Source organism: Mobula birostris, unplaced genomic scaffold, assembly GCF_030028105.1.
Source record: "Mobula birostris isolate sMobBir1 unplaced genomic scaffold, sMobBir1.hap1 scaffold_1748, whole genome shotgun sequence".
In the NCBI taxonomy this organism is placed as follows: Eukaryota; Metazoa; Chordata; class Chondrichthyes; order Myliobatiformes; family Myliobatidae; genus Mobula; species Mobula birostris.
The window spans coordinates 50,543-62,668 of NW_027274793.1; the positions used below are offsets into that span (position 1 = coordinate 50,543).

Consider the following 12,126-nt stretch of genomic DNA (forward strand, 5'->3'; position numbering starts at 1 on the left):
ACATACTTTACGTATCTGGTTTCAATTACCTTGTTATTCTACAATTAACATACGTTGTGTGTATTGTTTTCTTTTGTATTAATATTACTTTTATATTTATATCCTAACAATGTATTGGTTGCTGTATGTTTTACTCTTTGTGTACTAATTCAATAAGAAGATTTAAAAAGAAAGAAAGATCTTTGTGCCTCTTCCTCATCCCGGGCCTTTCCGATGTTATCATCTCTCCCGGCCACCTGTACGTAGGAGCCCGCCCGTTTCGGTCACGCCCTGTACAGGTGGTCCCCTGCCCGCAGAGGTGGCAGGACTTGGCCTCCGTGCAGTCCCTGGCGAGGTGTCCCTCCACCTTGCAGTTTCTGCACAGAACAGCCTTACACTGGGCTGCGATGTGCCCTGCCCTACCGCAGTTCCGGCACAGCTTGGGTTGCCTGGCGTAAACCAGGAAGCCCCGGTTCCCTGCGATTGCGAACGCTGAGGATGGGTGGATGACACAGCCGCTGGTGTCCACCCTCAGCTTCACCCTGACCTGCCTTTTACTTGTCCAGACTCCCAGACTGTCGCTGACGTTCTCACACTTGCCCACGCTCTCCACATATCACGCTGGGAATGTGAGGATGCCAACGACCGGTACATAGGGGTTGAACATTTGTACCATAACCGTTCTCTCTTGCTGCGTTACGTCGGCGAGGAGGGGCTGCGCCTTTAGTAGTGACAGCGGTGCCTCGCTCCCCTTCTCACTGAAGCAGTCACGTAACTTCTGCCACCCTGGGGCAAGCTCGAAGGTGACATCGTAGTAACCGGCGAAATCCTGGACGCAGTGAAGATCGAACATCTTGCAGCCACGGCAATCCGGTAGCACCTTGCGAATGAAGGTCTCCTACTGAAACCGTTGCCTTCTTTCAAGTCTGACCGTCTCCTTGACCCCAGCCCCACAAATCGAAGCGCTGGTCTCTCCAGCCATCCTTCCCTCCATCGCCGCTGCACAGGGGGAAAGGGCCAGATTTCGGAGCCAATGCCCTCCACACTCCACCCCGTGTCAGCCCGAGGCCGCTCCCCTGCCAACGCTCCCTGTGTGCTGAAATGCAATGTAACAGGGAATCACTGTCTATCATCAGAGACACCCCCGCAGATTACATCTACACAGACCGATGTGACAGGGAACCAGTATCCATCATCACCAACCCCCACCACCCCCAGTCAGTTCCAACTTTACGCAACAGACTGTTCAATAAGATTGGGCCCTTGTTTTCTTTTTTCTCATTTCTTTACTAACCATATAGCCTTGGTGGAAAAAGATCTTGGTGATTGTAGGGATGACTTGCAGTGGACTGAAAAGCTTGAGAGTGTAGATATTAAGAAAGAGGATGTGCTGGAGCTTCAGGAAAGCATCGAGTTGAATAAGTCACCGGGACCAGACGGGATGTACCCCAGGCTACTGTGGGAAGCAAGGGTGGAGATTGCTGAACCTCTGGTAATGATCTTTGCATCATCAATGAGGACAGGAGAGGCGCTGGAGGATTGGAGAGTTGCGGATGTTGTTCTGTTATTCAAGAAAGGGAGTAGAAATATATTCGGAAATTATAGGCCAGTGAGTCTTACTTCAGTTATTGGCAAGTTGATGGAGAAGATCCTGAGAGGCAGGATTTGTGAACATTTGGAGAGGCATAATATGATTAGGAATAGTCAGCATGGCTTTGTCGAAGGCAGGTCATGCCTTACGAGCCTGATTGAATTTTTTGAGGATGTGACTAAGTACATTGAAGAAGGTAGAGCCATAGTTGTAGTGTATATGGATTTTAGCAAGCCATGCAAGGCTTATTGAGAAAGTAAGGAGGCATGGGATCCAAGGGGACGTTGCTTTGTGTATCCAGAACTGGCTTGCCCACAGAAGGCAAAGTGTGGTTGTAGACGGGTCATATTCTGCATGGAGGCCAGTGACCAGTGGTGTGCCTCAGGGATCTGTTCTGGGACCCCTACTCTTTGTGAATTTTATAAATGAGCTGGATGAGGAAGTGGAGGGATGGGTTAGGAAATTTGCTGATGACACAAAGGTTGGGTGTGTTGTGGATAATGTGGAGGGCTGTCAGAAGTTACAATAGAACATTGATAGGATGCAAAACTAGGCTGAGAAATGGCAGATGGAGTTCAATCCAGATAAGTGTGAGGTGGTTCATTTTGGTAGGTCAAATATGATGGCAGAAGATAGCACTAATGGTAAGACTCTTGGCGGTGTGGAGGATCAGAGGGGTCTTGGGGTCTGAGTCCATAGGACACTCAAAGCTGCTACACAGGTTGACTCTGTGGTTAAGAAGGCCTGCAATGCGTTGGCCTTCATCAATCGTGGGATTGAGTTTAAGAGCCGAGAGGTAATGTTGCAGCTCCTTAGGACCCTGGTCAGACCCCACTTGGAGTACTGTGCTCACTTCTGGTCGCCTCACTGTAGGAAGGATGTGGAAACCATGGACAGGGTGCAGAGGTGATTTACAAGGATGTTGCCTGGATTGGAGGGCATGCCTTGTGAGAAAAGATTGAGTGAACTCAGCCTTTTCTCCTTGGAGCGACGGAGAATGAGAGGTGGCTGATAGAGGTGTACAAGATAATCAGAAGCATTGATTGTGTGGATAGTCAGAGGCTTTTCCCCAGGGCTGAGTTGGCCAGCACGAGAGGGTAAGTTTTAAGGTGCTTGGAAGCAGGTACAGAGGAGATGTCAGGGGTAAGTTTTTCTACGCAGAGTGGTGAGTGCATGGAATGGGCTGCCGGCAGAGGTGGTGGAGGCGGAAACAAAACGGTCTTTTAAGAGATTCCTGGATAGGTACATGGAGCTTAGAAAAATAGAGGGCTATGGGTAACCCTGTGTAATTTCTAACGTAGGGACATGTCCAGCACAGCTTTGTGGGCCAAAGGGCCTGTATTGTGCTGTAGATTTTCTTTGTTTCTAAGTGTCAATATTCCCACCGCTGTCTCTCCCTCCCTCAACCATACAGGTAAAATATCATCAACACGTTATCTACGGGGGAGGCAAAAGGACTGATGCAACATGACAGTGGTTTACAAGCTTTAAGTATATTTAATACGTTTTGGAAAGAGATACATTTACAAAAAGCAGGAGGTTAAGGACTAAAATTTTCACTCAGTAGATCAGTAAGATATAAAATGATTCCTTCTCAAATTTAAGCAGCGTTGTATCATGTCCAAGACGGAAGAGTCTGGAGCGCAAGTGGACAGGGGCATCAGTGCACTGTAGAGGCGTTGCATCGCCTAGGAACGGCTGAAGCGGTTTTCTGCAGATCATTGCCAACGTGGACTGTTACCACCTGCAAGATGAAAAGTGAAAATTTACTTTGAACTTGGAACTTTGAAAAATTTTCTATCGAAGTATGTACAGTATTGTGCCAAATTCTTAGGGGCAGACACACACACACAAACATATATACAAATAGCGTGCCAAAGACTTTTGGACAGCACTGTAGTAATTTTATGCATTACACTATACTGCTGCAAAAAAAAATACAGATTTCATTATGTATGTGAGTGATGATCAATCTGATTCTGATGTGGGTCTCTATTGTGGACTGGGAGAGGGGGGGATCATGGTTGGGAATAGGGGAAGGGAGAGGCAGTGAGTGGGAAGCACCAGAGAGACATCTGTAATGATCAATAAACCAATTGTTTGGAATCAAATGGCCTTGCCTGGTGTCTCAGGGCTGGGTGTGTCTGCAACCACACCATCCAAGTGCACTGGCACTCCTCCTCTGCCACCTGACCCACACCCCTCCCGCGGTGCACCACCCTCGACATTCCCAACATTCTTTGCTCCTGCCAGATTTACAAACTCGATCTCCGCTCCATGTTGACAACTACAGAGCCGTGTGCAGAAGTCTCAGGCACCCTAGCTAGATAGATATGTAACGCTCGGCTCGATCAACTCACGTCCGTCTAGGGGAACTGCCGGAGGCCCTACCAAACTGTGTACTCACGTTTGCATAGGTGCTATGTAATGCACCCCGATACAAGCCCACACTGTAAAATATCAGTCAATACACAATGTACAGTTAAGTTACACTTTATAACTCTTTTTGGTGGTGTGGTTAGTGGACACAAAAAAAAACAAAGGTGCCACTCAGTAAATTTGTCAGATTTGTGCACCAAATTGAGTCGTTGGAGCTCACACCTCCCCGATCCGTCCACGAACGACCTCCGAACCTCCAACAACCTCCGAACTGTCGAATTCCGGTATCCGCCGACCGCTCCTGCACTTGTCTGTCCTCTTCACTCGCCTTGAGCAGGTATTCAAATTGGCTGTGACATATATGTGAATAGGGCTTCTTATAATGTCAGGCACTAAACCAAGATAAAAGAAATACATGAATTCCCGAGCTCCACAGAAATACAGTGATAGTTACGACATTAACAAGATTATAGCCTATCACTACATTTCAACGTATAACTGGTACAATAAAACATATAATACTTAATTTAATAATATGACAAAGTATTGCATGGTTATACACACTAATTATCATAAAATATAATTATCAAGCAAGTAAAGTAACATTGTTTGCTCAGAAGCCTCACTGTTAGTGAGAAAAATTTACTTTTGTATTCGTGACCACCACAGATGTCGCCTTACTTATACAACTGAGTCAAAGCAGACAGCAGGGCCTGTGGTGTTGAGCAGTGTTCCTAAGCAGGTATAAAAATAACAGAAATAAAGCAAATAAGTTTTTTACACCTTCAGCCACCTATATTGGAATCAAGTATGAAAAAAGAACATCTGATGAACTATTGGTAAAGCCACGAATATTGGTGAATATTAGTATCAAAAGCGGTAGGTTGGCAACTCTGCCTCATACCGTTTCTCTTGCAGAAATGGTTGGACAGGAAGTGTACCTGCGTGTGTGGATACTCACAATATCCTCACACACCGGGTATTACATGGTTAGACCAATACAGATCCTGTTTAGTCTTTAAATATATGAAAAGTGAAAGAAGCTTGAATCTTTACAGAAATTATAATCACATCTATACGAATAGAAAATATCATATTTTGGAAGTGAGAAATGTTAACCGGAGGAGAGCAACCATTTGGGAGGGTTGGAAATGTATTTCATCTCGTTCATTGCTCACTAAATTACTCTTTTTCCTATCAACACAAAGAGAAAAGGAGCCTCTTTCCAATCAAATATAGCGGCCACTGTTAAGTTTCCCGCTTGCATATTTTGACATTTTTTACAGAGGTGCCGGAGTGGCACTCCAGTGAGATCCGGCAGCACTGCACCTCTGGTTGAGGGGTAATAACTGTCCCTGAACCTGGTGGTGTGGGTCCTGAGGCTCCTGTACCTCCTTCCTGATGGTCGAGGGGTAATAACTGTCCCTGAACCTGGTGGTGTGGATGTGTTCTAGGACTACGAGAGGTTGTGTAGGATGTGTTCTGGTGTCCATGAGAGGCTGTGCAAGATGTGTTCTCGGTCCATCAGAGGTTGTGTAGGATGTATTCTAGGTCCATGAGAGGTTGTGTCGGATGTGTTCTGGGACTATGAGAGGTTGTGTAGGTTGTGTTCTAGGTCCATGAGAGGTTGTGTAGGATGTGTTCTGGGGTCCATGAGAGGTTGTGTAGGATGTGTTCTAGGTCTATGAGAGGTTGTGTAGGATGTGTTCTAGGTCCATGTGAGGTTGTGTAGGATGTGTTTTGGGTCCATGAGAGGTTGTGTAGGATGTGTTCTTGGTCCAGGAAAGGTTGTGTAGGATGTGTTCTAGGTGAACGAGAGGTTGTGTAGGATGTGTTCTGGATCCATGAGAGATTGTGTAGGATGTGTTCTAGGTCCATGAGAGGTTGTGTAGGATGTGTTCTAGGTTCATGAGAGGTTGTGTAGGATGTGTTCTAGGTCCATGAGAGGTTGCACAGGATGTGTTCTGGGTCCATGAGAGGTTGTGTAGGATGTGTTCTGGGGTCCATGTGAGGTTGTGTAGGATGTGTTCTAGGTCCATGAGAGGTTGTGTAGGATGTGTTCTAGGTGCACGAGAGGTTGTGTAGGATGTGTTCTAGGTCTATGAGAGGTTGTGTAGGATGTGTTCTAGGTCCATGAGAGGTTGTGTAGGATGTGTTCTAGGTCCATGAGAGGTTGTGTAGGATGTGTTTTGGGTCCATGAGAGGTTGTGTAGGATGTGTTCTGGGGTCCATGTGAGGTTGTGTAGGATGTGTTCCAGGTCCATGACTACCAACTTTTAACCTACTTTAAGATCAATCTAACCCTTCTCTCCTACTTAACCCTCTATTTTTCCATCATCATGTGTTCGTCTCAACATTTCTTGAATGCCCCTAATGTATCTGCCTTTAGCACCACCCATGACAGGGCGTTCCATGCACCCACTACTCTCTGCCTCTACCATCCCCTCTATACTTCCCTCCAATGGCCTGAAATTATGCCTCCTGGCATTTGCCATTTCTGCCTGGGAAGAAAACTCTGGCTATCCAGTTGATCTGTGCTTCTTATAGTCTTATACACTTCCATCAAGTCACCCCTCATCCTCCTTCGCTCCAAAGAGAAAAGCCTCAGCTGGCAAAACCTACCTTCACCAGACATGTCCTCTAGTTCAGGCAGCATCCTGGTAAATCTCCTCTGCACCTCACCTAAAGCTTCCACATCCTTCCTGTAATGAGGTGACTGGAACTGAACACAATACTCCCCAAGTGTAGTCTAACTAGGGTTTTGTTAGAGCTGCAACATTACCTCGCGCCTCTTGAACTCAATCCCCTACCTAATGAAGGTGAGCACAACATATGCCTTCTTAACCACCTTAACAACTTACGTGGTAACTTCAAGAGATCTATGGACCTGGATCCCAAGAACCCTCTGTTTCTCCACGCTGCTAAGAATATTGCCATTATCTTTGTAATCTGCCTTCAAATTCTAGGCCTTGGACCTGCTGTTGCTCAAGGCCTTGAGCTTCCTGTTGATAGAGGCTCCACGGCAACCAGTTCTGGCTCATCATCTGCTCTGACTGGAGACAATTCACAGCTGTGGCCCACATTCTTCCCCTCCCAGCTGCCTGCTCGCTGGCTTGGGCTGGAGACAATTCCTATCACTTGGCTGGTCTGAAGGAGACAGAAGAAAAAAAACTTTGAAAACAGCTGGCATTTTAAAACACTCAGTAAAAAACAATCTTGGCGGCCAGTGTCAGATGAACTTCCTGACCTTGTGACGCTCAGAATACCATTCAGTTTCGCCTCAGAGACTCAGAGAGGCGTGCAGAAGAATCCATGGCAATGGCACCAGTGACAAGAACACGATGTAGTCAAAGGTTTATTTTCATGATATTACAGAATAACATGACTCTAATAATGCCATCCCTGATACCGTAACAGGTCAGTGAGCAGCCCAGGGAGAGGGGACCATTTAATGCGGTGAGATGTGAGAAGCCCCAGTGCTACTCCCCTTTCAGACAGGTGATAAAGGCAGATTTATTACAGGCAATCAAATAATGGAGGGTGGGTCAAAAGAAACTGCTTTCAGCGGCAGGAGGGTCCATAACTGGAGGAAAGAGATTGAGGATAATTCTTAAGTTGCCATAAATCTCTTCACTTTGGTTACTGAGATTCCAGTTCCTGGGTTTCCGCTCAGGCCTCTTGTTCAGTCTGGACTCAGCCTAGGCCTGGGTCAGAGGGGCAGTGAAGTAATTTCTTTTTAACATAGACAGTTGTGATTTAGAATTCACTGTAGCCTGGCCTGCTGAGTTCCTCCAGCATTTTGTGTGCATTATTTTAGATATTTCCCTGAAGGGTAAACGCCACACGGGAGCTGGACTATAATGTGTGGTTAAAGGTGTAGTTGGGGGGTGGGGTGGAGATACATCTCTACCAAGGGAGGTGTAAGGTGCTCCTTCCCTCCACTAGTCTGCAGGTCACCCTTGGGCAAGGAATAGCACCTGCTTAGCACTCCCGATCAGGGTCACATCAAACCACGGAAGCAGGTGGTGGTTGGTTCTATGAACAGCCGGTGCATATCACAAGTCCTGGTTATACGACCACGGACGCCAGGCAGACAGTGTCTGAAGAGAATTCATAATGTCTAGGGTCACCCGTCTTGTAAAGACACTGCCCCAGAAGAGGTTTGCCATTGCCCACAGTGCCAAGGACCATGATTGCCCACATCATATGGCATGACACATAATGATGATGGTGAAAGGTGTAAGAAAGTAAAATATCCTTTAAACAGAGAGAGAGAGAGCGACATCACAGAATGTTACTGTACAGGGAGAGCTGGGGGGGGGGGTGGTCACAGAAAGCTAGCTGTGAGTAATGTAGATAACGACAAAGACAAATGAGATTCTACACACAAAATACTGGAGGAAATCAGCAAGTCAGTCAGCATCTATGGAAATGAATAAACAGTTGACATTTCCGGGACAAGGCCCTACATCAGGACTGGAAAGGGAAGGGGGAAGAAGCCAGAATAAATAAGGTGGGGAGAAGGGAAGGAGGACACGCTGGAAGATTATGTGTGGAGCCAGGTGGGTGGGGGAGCGGGATGAAGTAAGAAGCTGGAAAGTGATAGGTGGAAAAGACCCAACTGTTAATGTCCTGGAGGGGCCACCATTGTCCAGAGTCTCAGCAGGACAGCCCACATAAATACTGTGGTACCAGAGCAGATTGGATGTTGAGGACTCAATGAAGACATCCCCATCTTAAGCCTCTTCCCTTCCTAATTCCCTTTCTCCCATGGTCCACTCTCCTCTCCCATCAGATTCCTCCTTCTTCAGCCCTTTAACTCTTCCACCCCTCCCAGGGGTTCCCAACCTTTTACTTGCCATGGACCAGTACAATTAAGCAAGGGGTCTCAGAGTGAATGTGGCGAGGATGTTTCTCATGGTAGGGAGTCTAAGACCAGAGGACAGCCTCATAATAGCGAGGTGTCCTTTTAGAGATGAATAGGAAGATGAGAAGAAAGTTCTTTAGCCAGAGAGTGGTGAATCTGTGGTGTTTATTGCCACAGTCAGCTGTGAAGGCCGAGTATTTTTGTATATTTAAGGCAGAGGTTGGTCAGGGCATGAAGGGATAAAGGGAGAAGGCAGGAGATTGGCGCTGAGAGGGAAAATGGATCAGCCATGATGAAATGCAGAGCAGACTAATGGCCTAATTCTGCTCCCATATCTTGTGGCTTTATAATATTGGGAACCCCTGACCTAAACCCTTCCAGCTTCTAACTTTATCCATCTTCCCCCTTGCCTGGTCTCACCTATCACCTGCCAGCTTGTACTCCTTCCCTCCACGCTCCCACCACCTCCCAGTCTTATTCTGGCTTCTTCCCAGTTCCTTTCCAGTCCTGATGAGGGGGTCTGGGTTTGAAACGTCGACTCTTTATTCCTCACCAGAGTTGCTGCCTGACCTGCTGAGTTCCTCCAGCACTTGGTGTGTGTGTTGTGGGTTGGAAGCTAAATATGCTTGACCCTGATGGACTGAGAGAGACACAACCTCCACCTACTGGCTGTTTATTAACTCGTAAACCAGTACAGGGAAAAAAAAGAATTGAATCTGCCTGATGGGTCCATTTCTTGCCAGATGTCTTGCTATTTCTTCTTTAATGATAGCTTTCAAGCATTTTCCCAACTACAGATGTTAAACTAACTGACCTGTAGTTACCTGCATTTGCCTACATTATTCTTTGAACAGTGGCGTGACATTCGCCATCTTCTGATCCACCAGAACCTGGAAGGGTCCAGAGAATTTTAGTAAATTATCACCAAAGCCTCCACTATAACTTCTGCCATCTCTTTCAGTACCCTGGGATGCATTCCATCAGGACCAGAGGACTTATGTATCTTCAGCCCCTCAAGTTTGCTCAGCACTACCTCTTTAATGATAGCTATTGTATCGAGGTCTTCACCTCCCATCACTTCCATAACATCTCTCTTTGGCATGTTACACATGTCCTTCACCGTGAAGACCAACACAAAATAGTCATTCAAAGCTTCTGCTAGTTCCTCGTTACCCAATATCAATTCCCACTTCTCATCCTCCCAGGAACCTACGTTCATTTTAGCCACACTCTTCCACTTTATATAATTATAAAAACTTTTACTATCCATTTTTATATTTTGTGATAGTTTATTTTCTTTCTTTATTCCCTTTCTTTATTACTTGCTTGATGGTTCTTTGTTGCTTTTTAAAGTTTTCCCAGTCTTCCAGTTTCCCACTACTCTTGGAGGCTTTCTGTTCACAAGCTTTTAGTTTGCCGCCTTCTTTAATTTCCATAGTTATCTCAGACTGGCTCTACCCAACCTTACTGTCCTTGCTTTTAACTGGAATATACTTTTATTGAGCACCGTGAAAAATCTCTTTGAAAGTCTTCCACTGCTCTTCAATAGTCCCACCATATAGCCTGTGTTCCCAGACTACACTACACTTGGTCATCCCATTATAGTCTCCATTGTTTAGACATAATACACTGGTTTTAGATCAAACTTTTGCACCCTCCATTTGTATGGGAAACTCAGTCATACTGTAATCACTCTTTCCAAGAGGATCCCTCACTACAAGATCACTAATTTTACCCTTCTCATTGCACAGGACCACAGTCCTCCTCAAGACTGTCTCGAGCAACTTGATTCACCCAATCTATGTGCAAGTTAGTCCCCCATGATAACTGCTGTTCCATTCTTACATGCCTGAGATATTTCTGTTTATTGCCTGTGCCACTGTAATGTTATTATTCGGTGGCCAATCGACAACTCCCGCCAGTGATTTTTAATACTAAGCCATTGTACCAATATTAACAATGCCCTCTCCCACCCCTTCAATGTTCCAACCTTATGCCCAGTAGGGACAACACACTCGGCTGTTCCAGAGGTAGCAGTACCGGGGGCAAGAATCACCCATGAGTCTAACAGTGAGGGGGGTGGGGTGCTCTTTGACATAGGAATGGAAGTGTACCTGACCTTGCACTCAACGTCAGTGAGACCAAAGAACTGATTACAGACCTCAAAGGGTATGACGAGGGATCACACGTCAATCCTCATAGAGGGATCAGAAGTGGAGAGGGTGAGCGATTTCAAGTTCCTGGGTGTCAACATCTCTAAGGATCTATCCTGGGCCCAATATATTGATGCAGTTACAAAGAAGGCACAACTTCGGCTATATACCATGAGGAGGCTGAGGTGATTTAGTATGTCTGCAAAGACACTGGAAAATCTCTACAGATGTACCATGGAGAGCATTCTAATGGGCTGCATGGCCATCTGATATGGAGGTGAGGTGGGCACTGCACAGGACCGAAAGGAGCTACAGAAAGTTGTGAACTCAGTCAGCTCCATCATGAACACTCACCTCCCCAGCATCCAGGACATCTTCAAGGAGCGATGCCTCAAAAAGACGGCATCCATCATTAAGGACCCCCGTCGCCCAGAGCACGTCCTCTTCTCATTTCAACCGTCAGGGAGGAGGTACAGGAACCTGAAGACACAAACTCAACGATTCAGGAACAGCTCCTTCCCCTCAGCCATCAGGTTTCTGAATGGACAATGAAACCATGAACACGAGCTCACTACTTTTCTCCCCCTCTTTTTGCACTACTTAATTAATTTAACTATTATCTACATACTGCCATTGCCTTTTGGTGCCACAGTAAGAGCCTTAATTGAGTGCCAGTCTAGTTGGATTTTCTCAACCATTTATGCCCAGAAAGTGCTGGCCCTCCGCTTTTCAATACATAACTGCTGTGTTTGGCCTCCATATGTCACATTCCCTTTCGTAAGACCATAAGACAAAGGAGCAGAATTAGGTCATTCAGCCCATCGAGTCCACTCCACCATTTCATCATGGCTGATCTCGGATGCCATTCAACCCCATACACCTGCCCTCTCACCATGTTCCCTGATTCCCTGACCAATCAGGAATCTATCAACTTCCGCTTTAAATATACCCACAGACTTGGCCTCCACCACAGTCTGTGGCAGCGCATTCCACAGATTCACACTTTGGCTAGAAAAAATTCCTCTTTACTTCTGATCTAAAAGGTTGCCTGTCAATTTTAATGCCATGCCCTGTACCTCTGTATACTTCTATTAGAGGAAACATCTTCTCCACATCCACCCTATCTAGTCCTTTCAACATTCAGTAGGTTTCAATGA

The 12,126-nt window shown here is 46.1% G+C and overlaps 1 long non-coding RNA gene across 1 annotated transcript; it reads right to left on the bottom strand.

Moving 5' to 3' along the window:
- Positions 1–3,066: 3,066 nt before the first annotated feature.
- LOC140192587 (uncharacterized) lies at positions 3,067–11,468 on the bottom strand. Its single transcript, XR_011884347.1, has 4 exons — positions 11,324–11,468; positions 6,811–7,096; positions 4,172–4,341; positions 3,067–3,314 (listed from the first exon to the last, which is right to left on the bottom strand). It is a non-coding gene; the product is annotated as an uncharacterized lncRNA (long non-coding RNA).
- Between the last annotated feature and the right edge of the window lie 658 nt (positions 11,469–12,126).